Genomic DNA, 21,451 nt, shown 5'->3' with positions numbered 1-21,451 from the left:
AAGTGAAGTGTGGAAAAAAAAAATCACCTAATTGTAGATTTTATCTGGATAAGTGACAGGAGATCTGACAGGGAGAGGTGGAGGAATGGGCTTTTTAATTTTGGAATTTGTGTAATTTATTCCCTCTTGAATTCAAAATGACATCAGGAGATCAAATGCTGTCCCCGATTTCCATGAAACCTTCACCTAATTGGCTTTTAAAGAGTGAAAAGAGCACTGGTGAATATTTTAACTACTTGGTTTTAAAGTAGTTTGACTTTGGTGAGAATACTATCGGAGATCCATTGGTATGCAAGGTTATTTTTTAGGAGCACTGTTCATAAATTAAATTTGCATTTGATTGAACTTTGAAATTTTTCACCACAGCACTCATTGAAACATAATGTCATTCTCACCATGTACGAACTCCAGCAGAGGAAATACCAAGAAAATAAAGATGTAGCCACAGCACAGAATCAATGAACTCAGGGTGTTGCATCACCATGTCATTGTGTTTTAAGGTTTTCTTAGAGCATCATGAGCTTTGTTTACTTGCTTTACAGGTCAAATGGATCACAGAATCTGCACATAATGAGAATTATTCACGGTTTCACCTCTCTGCATCGGGTTCACTTTGATACACACTGTTTCAGCATAACATTCATTGGCGCCTGAACATCATCTGACATGCATTAGCATATGCACTGTAGCATAGTAAACAGTGAATCCACAGGGGCTTTTTACTACAAATAGTTTTCTTAGTGAATAATTAATAGGTTTGCTTCTACAAACATGCTGTAAGTGCATTCGTTCTTTTGACATTTGCATATTCATTAATTTTGTTGGTGTTTTCATTATTATATAGTTTAGGAACAGTTTTAATGTAGAGAGTTTTTATGGTTTCCTTGTTTTAAGTATCAGGTTTTAGTTTACCACAGCCGATGGTTATCTCTTATGTAAGGTACACATCAGTAGGAACCATCACCAAGGAACATTTGATGAAAATTAACTTTGAACTATATCAAGTACAGTCACAAAAACACCTTCTTTCGATTCTAAGGCCATATCAAGACATGATAAAACTCATCCAGTTCTCACCAGGTTTTATATTCGGTAAATATAAAATGATATAGTACACAATGTCAATATTTATTTACCAAAGAAGCCGTTTAGGAAATATTAGGTATATCCTATGATTCACAAGCTGGTAGAATCACCTTTAGCAGTAATAACTTATACTACAGAGCATTATCATTCCCAACGCTTAACATACCAACAATTTGTCACGCCCTTAGGTGTGTCATAGTAACACAAAAGGTACCCTTCTACATCCTTATGAAACGCTCTGTGTTCTCAATTGAATTCAGTAGAACTCGTGGCATTAAGACACGCTTAGAGCAGAGGCTCCAGCCCTAACTCTAACCTTGACCCTATCAAATAGTGTTTTCCAAAGCGATTCAAGATCTGAAAGTGAACAATTTTAATGTATATAATGCTTTGTTAGGTTGATTTTCATGTCACACATAAAACACATTTATAGCTCTCATGCCTCCGAGCACGTAACATACTGACAATTTGTCACATTCGTCGGTTTGTTACACGTTGGGATGAGAACGTTTTGTATACTAATAGTAGTCTAACAGTATTTTGTGTTCTCTATAACTCTCTCACATCACTGGGGAGAAATTTTGTTGCTTCAGTTCATTGAGGTTAGCGGGCTATTGTTAATGCACGGCTCTCTGGACCTCGACTGGGTCATTGCAGCACCTTGATTCTTTACTTTTTCAGCGATTCTCTTCTAGATTTATTGCTGTCTTGTTGTATGAGCCAATTCAGACCAAGCTTTAGCTGTTGGCTAGATGGCCTCACATTTGAATCTTTAATCATTTACTTTGGAGACTTCAGACTGTTTGGAAATGGCCTTATAACCCTTCCAATATTGGTTGCTTCTTGCAGAAAGAATTGCTGATGTCTTTACCTCCTTGGTGTTGTGTTACACAGACCTGAATGCTCTCAGATCTTCTGCTTTTATAGAGCTGCTCACACGATGATGATGAGGATCAATTAACTAAGTAAATTAAAACTTATAGCTAGTATGAATATAAACTCCACAGAGATCTTAAGATTAAGGAATAAATGAAGATCAAAACTTTAACATTAGAAGGTATATTAACAGTTAAAATTTGTTTTTCAAATTAGTTTTGTTGAATGCATCCTAAAAATATCAGGCTATAGCATGAAACTGTTTAGCTTAGCTGAGTTTAGTATAAAGTCTAACACAGTAGGCAGCAACCTTTTTTATCTTGTAGAAACAAAAGCTGTTTAATAGCACCTCCAAAGGTCATTGAACAGCAGGAGGTCATTTGTTTGTCCAATACAAAGTCTCGAAATTATTTCCTGAAATCTTGACCAGATGCCTGAAAAATATTTCCAGCCCAAAGATTTTGGGATACCCATTTCATTTGAATAGCATTAAAAAACTCATTGTTTTAAATAGCATTTTGATAAAAAAAAAAAAAATTCTTTTATTTGAATATTTAAAACAACAAAAAATAGTAATATATTAAATCTAAATTATTGCTTTGGGAGGAAAATGGAGAAATAAATAAATATTAAATAAATACATAAAACTTGTTTGCCAATCGCTGACTGAAAATATCCACAGCTTCTTAAATTGGTGGGGTTAAAAGCAGAATTGCTTTGCCCAGACATAACAATCAGACAGCAGACTAATGGACAAGATTAAACATAGAGGTACTGGTAAAAACAAACGGTATCATAAATATCTGCAAAATGCACAAAAGCAATCAAAAAAATACAAGATAATTAATAAAATACATGTTAAGTGTTAAAGTGCTAAGACTATCAAGGACCACCATTAAACCTCTTAAATATGTAAATGTAGCAGCAGAGGAAGGTTCTTCTCCCGTTTTGGAGCTACCTCTATAAAATCTCCCTTAACCACTAACATCAATGGTCAAAATGTCTAAAAGCAGTTTTTGCCACATACCTTTTATATAAGTACTGGTACCAAGCGTGGTATTGCACATAGTAAAGCTTTCCTAAGATATGAACCTCATAAGAAGACGTAACGTTTATAAGTTTTAGAGGTGCCTAAAAACATTCAGGCAAGCTACTGCTAGTTTCCAGTGTATACTATATGCTAAGTCATGCTAATGGACTAACTGCAACCTGAATGTGCAAAATGTATCAACAAATCAATCAATAATCTTTAACCAGAAAGTGTTTGTGTAGCTGGATTTGCAGTAAGCTTGGGGGTGGTGCTGTGGTTAGTACTGTTGCCTTGCAGCTTTGGCCTTTCTGTCCTCCTAAAGCAATGAAATGCTTGTTAGGTTAACAGGTGATTCAGTGGTCGGTAGGTGTGTATATGAGAGTGTTTGCTCCGTCTGCCACTGTTGGGCTTGTGATGGACTGGCACTCTGTCCAAGGCGTACCCTGCCTCCTTCCCTATTACAGCAGGGATTGGCTCAAGTGGTCACTTGAGTTAAATAAACAGTTAACAGATGATCTGAAATTGACCAGTAAACAGTTTGGCAGACAGCTGTGATGTGTCAATCATAAACAGTAACTGAATTATTTTTGTAAGCCCTCACCCTAGGGGGGCGGTAATTTAAAAAAAATATAATCTTATTGTTAATATAAACTTATTGTTACGCATCACATTAGCCTTTGTATTATTAAATACACATAAATGGGTAAACACTAAAAACAAATAAAGAAGTTAAAAAAGAAATAAACAGCAAAGCTTTTTTACTTTTTCATCTGATTTCTGTCCACTTATTGCCATTAATGTATGCTATCTAATGCCAATGTAATTGTCCTATTTATTTATTCCTTCACTCCAAGCATTTTCTCCAGTGCTGCAAATCTACTCTTGCTTTGCTTGTTTTTTTGTTTGTTTGTTTTCTTTGCAGCCTAACATGATTTCTATCGAGGCTTGCTGCTGCTGGTGATAAGAGTTGCTTTCCAGCCGTTTTAGCCACCGTTAGCAGTTCAGATAACGGGAATAACTGTCCCTCACATATCTGCCTTTCCATCGGCGTTTCATATTCTGCTCTCTTGTTGGATTCAGGGCAGCGTTGACATCACACAGACGTTACATCATCTTGTTATTACACAAAAGTCTGCTCCATACAAAACCATTGTACATAATACATTAATGTTTTGGACATAACATCATAGCAAATGTTTCTTATGCAATCTGCTGAAAGCAATAGGTATATTTGGAAGGCTGCAAACCATTTTAGTGGTTAAATTAGAACCCTTAACACTACTTGTTGTTCTTGCTTTAAACTATTTTTATTGTATATATGTTTGGGGGTATTTGAGTCTGAAAGCAGATCAAATAGTTTGCCCCTAGCAGTCTACTGAAGTTTTAACAGAGCAAGGAAAATATCTTTAAAAGGTCCAGTCTATAAAACATTCTAATTTTATCACCCAAAACATCTACAGTCCTTCTTTTTACTTTGCAGCTCACATTTTGGACCAAAACTGTGTGAGATTCAGCTGACAGGAGCTCGTAATGACTTGGCATTCGACAGAACATGTAGCCCACAGACAGACAGAGACAAGACAGAACACTTCAGTGACCACGCTCAGATGGGTGAAATCCCCCGGTCCGACAAACTCATCCCACACGATCGATAGCTGCTGTGACAACAGCCCTTCCCGTCACAGGCTGGAGAACAAGCTGTTGTGAAGGTCTGAGAATGGGAGATAGGCCCCGGAGGGGAGGCTTGATTTACGACCCCAAGTCAAGATGGAAGCACAGTCGCCCACATACTGTAGACGGCCTTCCTGCTACATCACTCTCCCTCTCCCTGCCTGACTGCCTTCCTGCCTGCCTCTTTACTTGTCCTCCTTCCAGTGTCTGTTTGCCCGCCTGCTGACAGCAGGAATGGTCTGAAATGACATACTGCCAAGAAAAACATTTCATTGTGTTCTTTACCTTCACCTGGATTTAGTGGATGGAGAAATCCTAAATGTCACCTTTGGCTTGTTTTAGTTATTTATTTTTTATAAACTTAGCCAGAGAGGGGGCGGGGGAAGATGTTTAGAAGGATAACGCTGGAGAAGGACCTAATTTTAAAATGCCATGTAGCCATCGATCAGCGGGAGAAACAAAGGAACGACACTCAGGAGGTGCTGCTAGACAAACAACCACCCTGCAGTAAGAAACATGGAGGGAACATGTCACCTGCAGGCAATGGTACACTGCACAACACAGTGGCATGTGTTGAAGCAACAGCTTTACACAGGCAGCATGCTTTGGTCCACCACTCCAGCTGTTTAGAGAGGGATTTTTCATGTTATCTCAAGTAAAGAAGGGCAAGGGAGATTTTTTGGATTCAGTTTTAGATTATATATCTCGCTTGAGTTTTAAATATATGTATCATCACTGATTATTCTGGTGATATATTAGCAGTTCTTGGATTTGGTTGTTTCTATCGTGGGAGTTGTTGTAGGAGTTTAATGTTCTGCTCATTGAAATTCAAGTTAAAGTATTGACGGCTTTAGCGCTGAAACACACTGAAACAGCAACACGAGCGTTTTACCCATTCTAGGGGAGGTTTGTCATCAACATATTCTAGCACGGTTTAAACCCCAAAGCACTTCCGATGTACATTCGGACCCCCCACTCGTTCCCCCACCCTCTTCTTTAAAAAAAAAAAAAAAAACTTTTCTGGATGCTGTTGAGCAAGGGAAGATACCCTGCCTCCCTCTCTCTCCCTCCTGAGCGGTATCAATATTCATGGGTCTGCCGGGTGCGTTTGTGCGATGGCTTTCTCATTAGCCTTTGATCCCCTTGCGCGAGGCCTGCCGGAGCGTTGCGGCGCCAACAACAGAGCAGCGTTTGAAGTGTAGAGAGAACAGCTGCTTGCATTGATCTCCATATACTTTCTTTGCCATCCACAAGCACGTCCACACATATGCAGATGCTGCCCACGGGCACATGAATACATGCATCTACTGTAGGACTACACTTGCAAGAGCACGGATAGATGGAGCTGACAGCAATCGATAAGAAAATCAATCGTGAAAGTTGATAAGCCTTTTAAGCTCAGCGTCTTTGAGTTTTAACAGTCAACACAAACCGAGGTATCACCTTGGGTTGTGGAAACTTTAATGCCCATTTTTCAATATTTTATTTCACACTGTTTAGACCAAAAGATTAATAGATTAAGTCAGAAAGAAATTGCCAAGTTATAAAGATGAGCAAATTAAAATTGTATTTATTTAGTGGGAAACTCTCCTACTTAAGGCTTATCAACAGGTATTATGCAACGCACACTCTATCTTCTCATAGAAGACAAAAGTATTTTTAAGAAAACTGAGCTGACATGACACAGAGAACATTATGATGCTCATTCAAATTAATAATGAGGTACTTCTTCTAACAAAATAGGGATTCTAAGCCGCTAAATTATACAGCAAGCTGGAGCAAAGCAGCACAAAGCTTGGTGAATAGCTCTTATTTGCTACTGCGAGGCTGTGGAAATTATGATGATTACAGAATTATTTGCTAAAGCCAGGAATGCTTTGTTGGGGAAAAAAGAAACGTACACACACAAATAATCAACTGAGGCTCTATTTTAAAGCATAATCCACCTTCTGGCTGTGAAATAGCATCAGCGTTTTGCAGCCGAAAATAAATGACATCATCCCACATTAAGCCCTTTAGCACAATTTCTGCCATATCACAATGTCAAAAACACAGGCTCATGTCACAGTCTGTGTGGTCCATGCTGAATCTTCAAACTACCGCCCAACCCTCTTTTTTTGTTGTTTGACTTTTTTTTTTTGTTTCATTTTTTTGTTCCCTTTTGTTCATTAATGTGAAAACATGTTCTCCTGTACAGCCAGGAAGGACGAGGTCCAGCTACTATGACATCATAACATCTGCACAAAGACAATCCCTGCGCTATTGCACTCAATAACTCTCCCCTCTCCTCTGGTATCCGCTGCATAAAAAGCACAGTAAAAGATTAAGACTGGGAGCTCGTCTGGGCTATTGCTCCACTGGGAACGGGTCAGCAGATCAATACAGCCAATGTGTCTGATAACATTAGACCACCCTTAATGGCACTAATGAAGAGAGAGTTAGGTCAGGGAAAGAGTTACAGCAAAGATGGGTTCATTAGATACGATGTGGTTTTGCCACTTTGTTTTTTTTGGCACTTTGAATTTTGTTGTTACTTTTTAGCACGAATCAAACATGGCATTATATTAATTAAGTGTGCAAAATGATCAGCGTGACTCTTTTAAACCAATAAAGATTAACGCCTATCAAAAGAATAGCATTTAAAGCAAGCTTCACAAGAAATAGAACCAACACGCATTTTCCCCCAGTTTTTGCTCAGTTGTGTGCCAGTAGAAAGAAGAAAAGATGAAAGCAGAAGGACCCACAGAGTCAAGTTTCTAAACTAACCAACTCTTGTCGGTGTCCTTTGCGACATTAGGTCACAGTGTGCCGAGAATGACTCTGATTGAAGGGAGTGTTATCAGTGTTCAAATGTCAAGAGAAACTACATCTCAGCAGAATCGCCTCTGACATTATAATAAATCACACCCCATTGTGCTCCATGTAGTCACACTCACACTCACACACATATAAACACATATAAAGAGAGCGACCTGCTGCTGAAAAAGCCTTGTACTTGGCAGGATCTCTGCACACACACACACACACCCTACTTAACATCACCAGCGCCTGACTGCTGCTGCTGGCTCACAGTTCTGATAAAGATGAAAGGAGGTGATGCACAGAAGGAGGCAGTGAGAGGCAACGTACCTCACAACGGATGTCTCGGTTTTAACTTCAGGAGCTGCAGGAGACGCACCGGTGAGGCGGGACTGTCGACTTCTCTCTGTCTTCTCCCTCTCTGTCTTCTCTGGGATGGAGGCTCAGGAGGAGAGCTGCTCCTTCGCTGCCTCCTCCCTGCCTCTGGCTCACTCTGCTACTGTCTCAACCCCTCTCACTATCATACCTCCCCTCCCTCCCGCCCATACGGCTGCCCCACCCCATCCTTTTTCCCCTCCTCTTTCAACTCCTCCCCTTTTCTAACCTGCTCCTTTCTGTCTTTCCTTTCTCCTACACCACCCTCAAACTCAAGGGTGACAAAAGAAATCAGGTCTTTTATCATTACTTTCAGCTTTGCTGCAAAGTATGTTGCCTTGGAACTGAAATTGCATCCAAAACTCATCGGCTAAGGTGAGTTTTCTGTACTCCAAGGTTAAGAAAATGCAATTTCTGAAACTCATGAGGCTGATTTTAACGATCTGATTATTTTAGAACGGACTAATGCTTAAAAATAACTAATAAAATGTAAAAAAAAAAAGGGCACTATGGTTCCTCTGAATTAAACTTTACAGAATTTAAAAAAAAACTATCCAGTCAATCAAATATATTTAATTTGCAGTATTCAACAAAGAAAGGATAGATTTCAGGAACAACATTTTTCATTCATTTTCTGCCCATCAACATATCTTTTAATCAATTCAACTCCATATTTTATTGATGCTCCAGTGTAACATCATAGTTGGTGAATGACTTTATCATTTATTGATCGGTATCTTTTTAATAAGGGAAATCAATCACAGAAGAGACAGGGGATGATAAAAATTGGTTGAGGGGATATTTAAGGATTCGAGCATGTCTGATTGTGAAGAGAAACTGCTAAAGTAGTGGACTGAAATAAGAAAGGTTGGTACTTATTGCACAAAGAATTTAAAAAAATCCAACAAAGATTTGCATCTAGATTTTCCACATCAAAAATACAAACAAAAATCATTCGCTCCCTGCCTTTTATTTGAATAATATCTGCATCTGAAGACCACTCTTGGATTCCTCAGCACCGGCCAGTTCTTAGTCTTTTTTGTCTCCTTTTCCCCTCTCACATCGACAGCCCTTTGCTGCCTCGGCCCCTGTTTCCATAGTGACACTTTCCCCGACTCTGGCTCGACATAATCAAGTGAACGGGATGGGGGTGGAGGTGGGGGCTGGGGGTGAGAGAGGGAACTGTGAGCAGGGTGCGGGTGTGAGAGGTTGAAGAAATGGCCAAGATGAAAAAGACTGAAAAAAAAAACATCCCCCCCAAAACAGGCAAATAGCGAGAGAGATAAAGGAGCAAATAATGAATTAAGAGAATGTCAATAAAGAGAGTTTGTCAACGACAAACAGTGTCTTTGCCTCGAGTCCATCTCCGCCTGATGTTGGGTTTTGATCAGGTGCTTTGCAAAGCCTTGGCATATGGCTAAAATAATTATCATGCTCATCAAACATCTAGATGGCCACTTGTTCTCTGTCACAATGCTCCCACCAGAGCAGAAATGAATTATGGGAGGGTTGATCAATCTGAATTTTAATGGGAGTGGTGCTCAGCAGGGGTTTACCGCATGATGCCAGGGAGAGATAGTGTGAACCCACTTGAATGTCAGAATAAAATTATGTACACCATGCAGACTAAATGTGGAGCTATAAGCCATTGTGCTGCGGAGTTTTAGCCATGCTATCGATGTAGTATAGCAGGGCTAACTCGTGGCACATCAATATTTTTGCTGGCTTCTTTGGACATTCGTGCCGCTGTGACGATAAAACTGGCCAAGTTTGGTTAGCCACTAACTTTTCCAGTTGCTCAAAAATGAAGTTAACATTTCTGGTTTTCAGTGAAATGTGTCAGCAAGATGGACTGCTATGAAATGTGGTGCAGACTGGACGAAAATATCCCAGTTTCTACTGGATCACAGACTTTATATAAATATAGATGCTGAGTCACTGCTTCTGTGACTGTGCAAAAGTTAAGGGAGAATTTTGTAGAAACAGGTCATACTTTTCACGGTCATTTGCAACTGGAGCATTGATGAAGTAAGCCCATTAGGGCTGCCATGATGACTGGTGTTTTTAAGCCTCTAGTCAAAAATGCTGCCCCTTGTCACCTCTGAATTTTTCAACTGGGCATGACAAGATTCTGATTGAGGAGACTGTATGCTCATGCGGGGGCCAGGCCCTAAAGTGTACCCTGATGCTATTGACTTTTTTCTCTATATGGGACCATTGTTTACAAAATAGACTTAACTCTATTTAAAATAAACAGAAAATTATCAATTGGGGTCACGGGAAGTTGATGGCTCTCAGTGGGTGAAATCAGGTGCTGTAGGCCTGACTGGGGCTTTCTCAGTCATTTTCCCAGTCACCGTCATCAAACTCTAGCAACCACTCACAACTGGTCAGGGAATATACATTTATCCACATGGTTGTGATAGTTGTGGGCTCATCTCTAGGCCTTATTCTACGGTGGCCCTGAGAGGCCAAATGGGCTGCAACTTAAGAAAACACCAGCAATAAGAAAAACGCTGCAAAAGCACACAAAACACAACGGAAATAGGAAAAACGAAAACAGAAATAGCAAAAAACAGATTTCCAAAAACACCAGGGAAGTGTTTCTGGGGAGACAATAACCCAACGGACCAGTTGAAGGAACCCAAAACATGGTAGGTGTGTTTTATCATGATTCATATAATAATGATGATGGAATTTTAGGCTAATAGTTAGGCTAACACACTTACCTCTCATCTTTTCTTTCCTCACAAAACCGATAGATCCTCCACTTCTTTTAAGTGTCTTCCAGCACAATTCTTAGCACCAGTTGGCTCCTTCAACTAGTCCGTCAGGTTATTGTCTCCCCAGAAACACTTCCCTTGTGCTTTTGGAAATCTGTTTTTTCCTATTTCCGTTGTTGTTTTTCCTATTCCTGTTGTGTTTTGTGTGCTTTTGCAACGTTTTTCCTATTGCTGGTGTTTTCTTAAGTTGCAGTCCGTTTGGCCTCTCAGGGCCACCGTATTATTCACTTAATCCTATATTGTCACCACGGTTGTCGCACATCCACAATGGGGAACAAGTTAGCATTACATAGTTAGTCTGCAAAACCTCAGCAGACATCTACATCATTCCAATCAGAGCTTTTTTGGTGAACCAGGAATCACCCCCTGCTGGCCAGTATAAAGAATGTGCATTTAAGTCACTTGCACATTGCCTGCAAATTTCTGGAGACTGGATGGTGTAGAAAGGTGTATGTCAATGTTTAACTTTGCTTCATGTTTTAGATGCAGCCACTGTCACTCTGCGCTTTGAAGCCTCGATGTTCGTGTTTCTATCACCTGCCATTATGGTTTTGTGGAGCCAGAAGTGACTTTACATGGATAAATGGGTGACGTGATAATTTATCAACTAGCGCTAGCAGGCATGGTCAGCAAGCTGCATTCATGAACTCCATGAGGACCAAAATCAGACACACATATATGCTAATTAGTCCCCAGTAACAGACCAGTAAAATACAAGAAAGAGAAAAAAATCACACTGTACCACTCAGGTGTTACTTTCAGAAGGACCAGCACCTCAAACACTAGGAGTTTAATGACTCCAGCTGCCTGTTTCAGGACACATGTCAATCAGAGGGCCACACCCTTAACTATATTATCTAAATGGATGACTTAATAAAAAGGGGGAGTAGTTTATTATCTATCACTAATAAAACAGAGACACATCCTTATTAAAACACACAGCTTCCACGGTCTTTGGTCTTTACTGTGATTCTGCTCATTGCAGGGACAAATGCTTAACAAATCTGTGCAAATAGCTCAAACACACAAGTATATGTGTGCTCTAATTACTATTGTTTACTTTAGAAAAATCAGTGAATGTCCCCAAGAGGGATAAGAGAAGATTGTGTTGCTGCAGATTGTCATTTTGCAGGATTAATAACAATTGAAAGGGATTACTGTCAACTGCCATCCTTCCTGTGTGATCAAGGAGCAGAAGCAATATGGCTTGTGAATCTTCTAATTCTCTATCGATCGCCGAGCTGCTGTGTTAATGCCTGCCTCCCCCCACAACGAAGGTCAGGTGGCAGGGTCAGCCACTCATGGACCCAGAACAGATTTAGAGCTGTGATTAAAAGGACACTTCTGCTGGCAGGATGCTAAGGGTCACAGAGATCAAAGGTGAAACTTTATGGCTTACATGATGCTTTTTTTTTTTTACAGCACAGTTTTTCTGCTGGTGTTTTCCTCAAGGGAAACCAGCACTTTGAACACAAAAAGAAAATAAATTACACTTTATTACTGCTTTGAAAAGCAGAGCTGGTTATTAAGCTACCACTTTGGAGAATATCGTCCTTTAACAAACAGCCAACCAGAATTACAAAAAAAGGAGAAAACCCTTTTTTTTCTACCCCCTTTTGTAAAAATAAATTACATGTTTATCCACACTTTCATTTAGTAAGCACAAGTGTGAGTGTGTCGGCAGAAAAAACAAAAGTGAAAATATCTGGGGTATGTTGGTAATATCTTGCTTGTTCTGGAATGACAATTACCTCATAGGGAAGCTAATATTATGTTAAGTCAGATACCTGAATTCACAGATATATATAACAAGGCTTTGTTTCATTACTGTTGGGAGTATTATCAAGAATCTTTATGACGATATAATGAAAACAATATATTTTCCTTTAAAACAAACTCTTTGTTACTAAGCATATATTCAAAGTTCCCTTGAGAGTAGAGGGCTTAAGCATTTGTTGATAGCATATTTATTTTAAGAATAAGTATTTTAAATCTTATAGGTTCATGATCTGAGGGTGCTATATACATTCACTGACCACTTAATTGGGTATACCTGTTAACTGCTTGTTAACACATATCTAATCTGCCAATCATATGGCAGCAATTTGGTGCATTTAGATATGTAGACATGTTCCAGATGACCTACTGAAGTTCTAAAGCATCCGAATGGGGAAGACAGGTGACTTAGGTGACTTTGAATGTTCTGTTCCACTCCTTTATAACTAAGAAAAGGAAACTGAGGCAACATCAAAATTTGGAAAACTGTTGCTTTATTTGGATGGTATGGTCAGAATTTGCATGAACAACATAAAAGCACGACTCCATCTTGCTTTGTATCAGTTGTTCAATGGTAGTAGTGAGTGGGGGAGTCTGGGGGAGATTTTCCAGGGAAAAGTTTAGCCCTTAGTACCAAATGAGCATGCCATAGCCCACCTGGGTATAGTCTATCCCTTTATAACCACAGTGTACCCATATTCTGATGGCTATTTCCAGAAGGATAACACACCATGTCAAAAAGCTCAGATCATTTCACACTGGTTTCTTGAACATGGCAGTGAGTTCACTGTACTCAAATTGCTTCCAGTCGAGATCTCAATCCAACAGAGCACCTTTGGGAGGCGGTGGAACAGGAAATTCACATTATAGTTGCTGCCAACAAATCTGCAGCAACTGTTTGATGCTGTCATGTCAATATGGACCAAAATCTCAGAGGAATGTTTCCAGCACCTTGTTAAATCTATGACATGAAGAATTAAGGCAGCTCTCAAGGTACTAGGGGTCCAACCTGTTAGTAACAAGGTGTAAGTAAGAATGTGGCTAGTGAATGTATCAGCCATGTTTGGTTTCTTTTAAAACCGGGACACTTTTTATTTTAATGGCTGGTGGAGAAATTTCAAAAACATGTAACACAAAGTTAGAGTTTGATTTCTATTAATTGGCAGCAACATTTTAATAATGTATTTGGTATATATATGTATATATATGTATGTATTTGGTATATATATATGTGCTCTATACCAAAAAGGCTGAGACGGAGCAGAAAATGAAGTGTTTATGTAAATATTTAGGCCTCTCTATTGGAGCTAAATGCCCATTCAGTCTTGCTTCGGCTGTCTTGTTGTTGTCACCTTTACATATTTGTAAAAAGAAAATTGCAAACCCACTTACTGTGAAAAAAAAATTATCTGTTGGGCTTTCCCCTAACGACCATGTTGGCAACATCCGTATCATCTAATTTGGTGATACCTCTGCCTCTAAGAGTGCTACCTGGCCAAGCACAAAGTTGTCGGAAAGATTTATGTCTCTCTAACTCTAAATTCCAATCTCAGCCTGTTAGTTATCCCCAGCTTTAGTTTAGTTGGCAGAATGATTGACAGCCGGCTGATTGGGGAGCTGCGGATTTCTGTGCCCTCAAGTCAGATTCTGGGGGGATTCAACCAATTACCGCTCAAGGGCATCAAGACAAGGTGCAGAGGGTTGACGCCAGTGCAGGTTCTACTCTAACCTCTAATGGCGTTTGTGCACGCCAGAGGGTACAGTAGGATGCAGAGAAACGTAGCAGGAGATATTACGGTAACACAATGAGACCTGGCAGGTTATGTTTCTTGTAATTGGAAGAAAGAAATTGTTTCAAGGTTTCTTTCCCAGGCTTTAGAAACAAAGTGGCAAGAGGTGAACGATAAGCATGTGTCGTTGTTGTTTACTGTACAGTGTGCACTGTATCTGCTGGAAGCAAGCAATGAGCAAATGCATGCAAATTTGCAAATTCTCAATCATTTCCTTGTAATTTCAGTGTAAATTGTCCAGGGGGTACCCCACCTTTCTTCCTCATCCGACCTTGAATTGGATAAGCAGAGAAAGATGGATGGATGGTTGGAATATGGGCATAGAGCTGTTTTCAGTTGCTTTTTGGTTGGATTTAGGTTTAATGTGGTTTGGTTTAGCAAAAGCTCTTGGTTTAAGCTAAAATGCATCCTTTCCCACCAACAACTTTAAACATGCAAAAAGCTTCACCTCCTTTTTCTTTATCACCAGGGTGACACTCCATTACACCCATCCACTCCAACCAACTCATCCTAATATATGCTCCTGAAAAGGAGGTACCAATTTTATATTCCATTATTCGCACAACTGCAAGAGATCACCAGTATCACTATTGCACATACACTGTGCAATGACTCAAAGACTCTAAATATGCAAGCAATTAATTGGAGGATAGGTGGCTGAGTAGTCACTGTCCTCAACATCCAAGTAAAGTTCTTTGAAGGAAACTTGATTGGGAAAGTTCAAAAGAATCTCAGCTATCACATTACTAATATGTCAGTATAGGAATTTTATAGCAAAGTATGAAGACCGTCTTCACTCAGCTAAAATGTTAAATCTCATCTTTAGGAAATTTATGAATCTGTTATAAAAAAGCTACAGCAAAACAGTATAAATATAGAGCATCTATATTATATTAACACCTCTGGAGCAACCATTTAATGGCAGTGTGGACTTCTATGTTCTATTAAAAGGTGTAACTCAGCTTGTGCCAAGTTGAGTTATTAGAGCATCTGTCTTTACACCCTGACATTACAGTTAGTACATTTGGCTTGCATGCTGGAGATTTACAATTGAGAATTAACTGCAACAGACAAGTAAAAAAAACATAAATAAAATTAATAAAAATAGTTTTACGAAGGATTCACGTTGATTTAGAGCAACCACAGAAACAAAATGTCACTGAATATGTGACAGAGACTGAAAATTTTCATTCTTTGATATCATCGCGTATTAGAGATGCCGTGGTCTGCTCCTGCATAGGGTGTGTGCACACATGTGTGTGAAAAATGGAGCACAGAGGGAGAGCAGACACCAACTTGTAAATGATGTCTTTCATCTCTTGACTTCAGATGTGGCTGTCATCCACTTCCATTATACGGCAGGATGAAGTGGGACACACACGACAGACTGTAAGACTGGAGTGTGAGAACAAAGGAAGCTGAGACATGTGTGCATATGTACACACACACACCTTCTCGGTTTGGTTATGCACATCATAATCACAGAAACTGGAAGGAATTCTTCTTCTTACTTGAACTTGCAATAGAAGATTTCAGGGCAGATAATCTCGGGGATGTCTAGGTGTGGAAAATGAATGAGCAATACTCTCGACACCCTCGGCAAACACCACTGTGGTGCCCTTGAGGAAGCCACTTAAACCCCAAATCGCTCCAGTGGAGCTACTCAGTGGCCAGCAGCAGCAGACTGTGGCTGCACTGAGTGAATGTCTGCATGAATTTGAAGAAGGCTGAAAAGGAGCCAGCGAAAACCCTCCTAGGATATATATATATATATATATATATATTTTTTTAGAAGGAATCTCAATTGGGGCATTACTCAGAAATGGCAATTCATTCAAGGCAAAGCCACAAGGTGTAAAATAAAAGTCCCTCTGGGAAATTAAAGTCTGATAAAACAGGACATTCCCATATTACAGTAATACAGCCAGCTGTGTTCACCTTAGATATCCCGGATCTCTGGGAAATTCCTTTCACTCTGTGCTATCTGAATATTTTCAGCGGTGGCTTGGACAGCTGTCAGCAGGAACCAGCTGGAAACTAATGTCTTGAAAATCCAATTTACAGGAAAATTTCCATTTGACTGAGTAAATGGCTGCTCTACAGGTGGAAAAATACAGCACAGTACATCCAAATATAACATTTAACAAATGTAACAAGTGCTCAGAGCGCATCCTGGCAATGTCTTTGATACTTTACCAAGTGTGTGAACTCCTATAATAACAGTCTGACATTTCTCTTCTGATAAGTGAGGTCATTGTAGAGATATGTTCCCAAAGACACACCTATAATACCTAAAATCAGCACACAAGAAAAACAAAAGTGCAAGAATGACATTGAAAAGCTGACATATTTGCATAATTTTGAAATATGCTTATTGATTCAAAATGATTCAAATTAAGTAAAGAATTAAAAGTGTATCCACATAAGAGAGATTACTTAAATAAAAAGAACAGGAAGGAACTTCAGTTAGTTATTAACAGTTTCAAATACTTATGTTAACAAAACATTATATTGAAATTCCTAAATTAAAGAATTAGTGACATTAGAGCTCATCTACAGTACCTGGGTCAAAGTCCAGCAAATCTGTCATGGATATTATTGGTTACATAATAAGGTTCATGACATACTACACTACCTCTTGGTTAACACATTGTCAGGGCAAAAAAAGTTGCTGGTTAACATTAACATGCTTTGGATGGTTCATGGCTGTAGAAACTACTAGTTATCTCAAAATAACCAAGATATAACAGATCTGGTTTTATAAGTACTTTAGAAATGACTTAAAGCCCCTTAATCCAATAATTCAATGGATAATAGTGATATAAGTTGATAGATTTATCTCTTTTACTCTTTTTCTTTAGGAACAGACGAGCGTCCCGTGATCTAATGCGACATTCCGACTAGTTAATTTTTAAATGGATGAGAAGTTTCGGTGGGGGGGAAAGCCTTTTTCTGGGTGTTTGTTCAGCTTTGTTTGATAAAAAAAAATCCTATTTCCTATGGCAGTCTCTTATTAAGGTTTAATCTGAGCTGAAAACACAATTAGATAAACCTATAGTACTTACAATTTACAGAGCATCAGGGCGACAGTGTTAAATAAGTTTCGTAGACATGAGCTTGAGGAAAGAGACAGAGGAGAAGGGGGGCTGCAAAACTGATCTTAATGAGAGCTGCAGAAGAGGATAAGCAGCACTCTTCACCTTACATACCAAGACCCTGGCTGCTGAGACGGCTTCATTAAGCCCACCAGACTATGGACTGTCACTCTTGAAAACGGCCAAGGCGGCTAAAGGAATGGGAAACAACAACACAGTAATAACGTTGACATTTACAATAGGCGTTGGATATCATATCCAATTTCTCCCTGCACACCCTTAATTCCTTTTTAATTGCTTTTCCGTGTTGGTTCCGGGATAAGGCTGTCTCTCTTCATTTGTGAAAGTTGAGAGATGGGGACAGTGGTGTGTATATGGACAGCTGATGATGGTGTGGTGGCGTGCATGTGTGTGCAGTAGTGGGTGAGGGGCTGGGGTATCAGATGCTAAAGCGGGGCTGTTGCAGAGAAAGCAGAGATAATTGCGAGCTGTTTCAAACAAATCAAATACTGTTTAAAAGAGTTTTGATTAAACGCTGCAAATCTAACTTTGAAGGAAAAAACGTAAGAATTAAACGATTATCATACAGTCTGCATGATTAATTATCATGCAGCATGCTACTGAACACTCATCCTTAAAGGATGAATTATGGTGCCAAATACTTCTTATATTCATAGTATACTCCCAGAACAGAGCCCACAGGACTGTTAATAACCTGCATAAATCAATATAATTTGACCAGAAAGTAAGTCTGGCTCTAACAGTGAATTTAAAGTGGTTGAACCCTGCACTTAAAGGAATAGCTCAACATTTTGGGAAATGTGCATTTTCGATTCACACAACAGGATCCATGCCACTTTTGTGTTTGTACATTATGAAGCTGGCAGCAGTGGACAGTTAGCTCATATTAACAAACACTGGAGGGAGACAGCTAGCCTGGCTCTGCCCGAGCCAAGGGGAGCAAAGTGTTTGTCAACCAGGAGCTCCACAACTCAACAATAAAACCAGCTTGTTTTATGTGTCAAAAATAAATAAATACATAAAGCAAACAGACAAATTAAAAAAAAAAATAAAAATGATGTAGTTTTTGTGTGATTTTCATTTGAAAGTGCGACTGGCTTTGTCTAGTATGTAAATCTAAACAAGGTGTTATTTACGGTGCTTATGGGAGAGGTTTAAATCTTCTGTTTCAGCAACAAATGCATTCCCTCCAAAACCTAGTATAATAAAAAAAGAAAATCTTTCTAATAATTTGGGCGACATAGTGCAGTGTTATAACAAAGTCCTCCATAAAACCACAACTTGTTTTTGACAAGAGAAACACAGGTTAGCTGTTAGCAGTGAACTTCTTCTTGTACATCCTCACATTTTCTGCACACATATCAGATTTTTCCACCAAAGTCTGGTACCCAATTCCACCAAAAACTGCCTGCAAAGCTCCACCAAAGGGATTGAAACCATCAGAATTTGGAAGTGCATTTTCCCTTGGACAAAACCTAACAGGAAGCACAGTATGAACAAAGTGTCCGTTTTACTCTACTTTCTTTTAAATACTGAACAGTAAACAACATCAATCAAGCATCAGGTCCATCATGCTGCTGAGTGACTGACGGCACAGCCCACTGCACCACATAACTTGGCAACCCTGGAGTTACTTTTATCCAGCAGAGTGTGTGGTGGTTAATCAAAGCCCATAATTTCCATAATTCATGGATGCCCATCTGTTTGCCACCTACTCCCATGCCCAGTGCAGAATAAACAAATTCAGGAGCGGGGCCAGGGGGCTATTTAATGACAGCATCAGCCGTGGCTTGTGCAAATATCCACACATACACACACGGCAGGGAACGCGCGCTCGCCACGCGCACACGCAGCATAGCCTAATCAATCTTCCGGCATGAACTATAATTTATTCTCAACACAACTGTTTAATCTATCTAAGGTGTGATATTTGCATTGTAATTTACAAAGTGAGGTTAAATAATTAGGCTTCACCAGACTACCACTCATCCCATTCACACTGTGCCTTTACAACGTTTTCTCTCGCGACTGATCTCCGCCTAGACGATTTCTCACAGAAGTCTTGTCATAGTTCGTCACTGTGCAGAGTCTCTTCTGATAAAACGCTTGATGTTATTGCAAGCCCCGGGAGAGCTCTGCTTTTGAATCCAGAGAGCTCAAGATAGAGAAATACGTCGATGTGGGAAGAGGATTTGTTGTGTGATTTAGAGATAAATACCCCTCTAAGCTGACATGTTAGTGGTAATAAAGCCCATATCTGACTATATCTGACTGAGATTATTAAACTTTTCTTATTTTACAACATTTTATAGAGTGTAATCAATTTTTATATTCACTGAGTAGCACTAATAACAAGGTAACATAACATACAAACAGTGGTGTTGTTAGGATAAAACAACAGGCACAGTGATGCACCTGTTTATATGCTCACTGGCCAGTTTATTAGGTACACCTTGCTAGTACTTAGCAAGGTTTAACCTTTGATCAACTGTACTTGATCAAAGGTAGGATGGATCTAAGCTTTATCGCAGCCAACTCAAGAGTCATCTGACCAGGAAAGGTTTTTCCAGTCTTCTGTTCACCAATTTTGCCAAGCCTGTGTGAAGTGTAGCCTCAGTCTCCTGTTGTTAGCTGACAGGAGTGGCACCCACTGTGGTCTTCTGCTGCCTTAGCCCATCTGCTTCAAGGTGTCATGTGTTATGCATTAAGAGATGCTCTTCTGCATACCTTGATTGTAAGGAACAGTTATTTCTGTTGCTGTTGCCTTCTTGTCAGGTCTAGCATCAACAAAACATCTTATTTTATTGTTATCAGACCATTACCTTCTTTATAAACCCGAGATGTTGTTTCTGCAGTTTCTGAAATACTCAGATCAGCCTGTGTGGCACCAACAACCATGCCACATTCAAAGTCACTTAAATCACCTTATTTTCCCCCATTCTCATGCTCATTTTGAACTTCAGTAGGTTGTCTTAACCACGTCTACATGCCTAAGTGCACACTGAGCCATGTGATTGGCTGATTACATATTTGCATTAAGAAGCAGTTTAGCGAGTATAGCTAATACTGTGGCCGGCGAGTGTATGTTTGAGATATATGGGCTGTAAAATTAAGTAATCTTTGATAATCCCTTAAATGAAGTGTAGGTTTCAGTTAGCACTTACCTTGCACATAATGTTTACACTGGACTTTGTGAGCTGCAATCCAAACTCTAATCCCATTTTCTCCTCAAGTGTCCATTAAAAATCACTCACACTAAACATGTTCTAAAAATAGTTTTAACTGAAGAAGATGGTTGTGTTTTAATGGCTGGAGGCTTAGCTGGTGCCTGCATGCTGAGGGCTGCTGTCACTTACTTATGAGATTTATTCCCTAATGATATATACAGTATGGCACAGTAAAAATAGCAAACTGTTGAATGTAATGATGGCACCTGATAAACAATAGGAGACAGGTGGGGTTTAGAAGTAATCAGGTCAGATAAAGTTAACAGCATTTAAGGCTACAAATCTTCAAATATCTTCTGGTGTGAGAAGGTCACAGATGTAATCAGAGCCCCTCTGACCCAGCTGTTGAGCTCCATTTGAAGTATTAAAGTTATATTACAGTGGTGAGAGCGGGAGAAAGGACTTCTGCTAAAAACACCTGGTGCGATAACCCAAGTTTGCTAACTTTGTAAAGTATCAAAAGTATGTCTCCAAAGTTGAAAACAACCCTCTGAAATTGGGTCCTTTTGTAGAAACTTTTACTCGAGTCGATCTCGTCTCTGTGTCTCTCCTCCAAAACAAAGCCGGATGGCCAGAAAGCTCAGAGTGATTCTGACAGTTACTTGACTTGTGAAGTGAAAGTAAGGAGGCTGCCGCAGCTGTGCTTCCTGCAATTCAGAAACATATTAAAAATTAAGTTGTTTTTATCCTTCACAGATTTAGAGAAGGTCATCGCGCTTGTATCTTATCTTGTTTAACTGCACGAGTTGCCCACGCATCTGCAGCTTGGTCAGGAGGACTTTTTTTCTGCTGGAAAACTGAGTGCGAAATATTCCGAAGTAGACCTGGCACACACAAATGTAAATGTACCACTCCTCAGATGAAAAGTCACTTTGTTTTTGCTTTTTTTCATTTCTTTTTAAGCTGATACTACCAGGACTAT

The 21,451-nt window shown here is 39.5% G+C and overlaps 1 long non-coding RNA gene across 1 annotated transcript in view; it reads right to left on the bottom strand.

The window, feature by feature from the left end:
* The window catches only part of LOC102078923 (uncharacterized), a 59,460-nt gene extending 51,494 nt beyond the window's left edge, over window positions 1-7,966 (bottom strand). The window contains exon 1 of the long non-coding RNA XR_003214617.1: window positions 7,793-7,966. This is a non-coding gene — a long non-coding RNA (uncharacterized LOC102078923). The remainder of the gene's footprint in view (window positions 1-7,792) is intronic.
* Between the last annotated feature and the right edge of the window lie 13,485 nt (window positions 7,967-21,451).

Source organism: Oreochromis niloticus, linkage group LG17 (genome assembly GCF_001858045.2).
Source record: "Oreochromis niloticus isolate F11D_XX linkage group LG17, O_niloticus_UMD_NMBU, whole genome shotgun sequence".
Classification (NCBI taxonomy): Eukaryota; Metazoa; Chordata; class Actinopteri; order Cichliformes; family Cichlidae; genus Oreochromis; species Oreochromis niloticus.
This window is presented reverse-complemented; position numbering and strand designations above follow the sequence as displayed.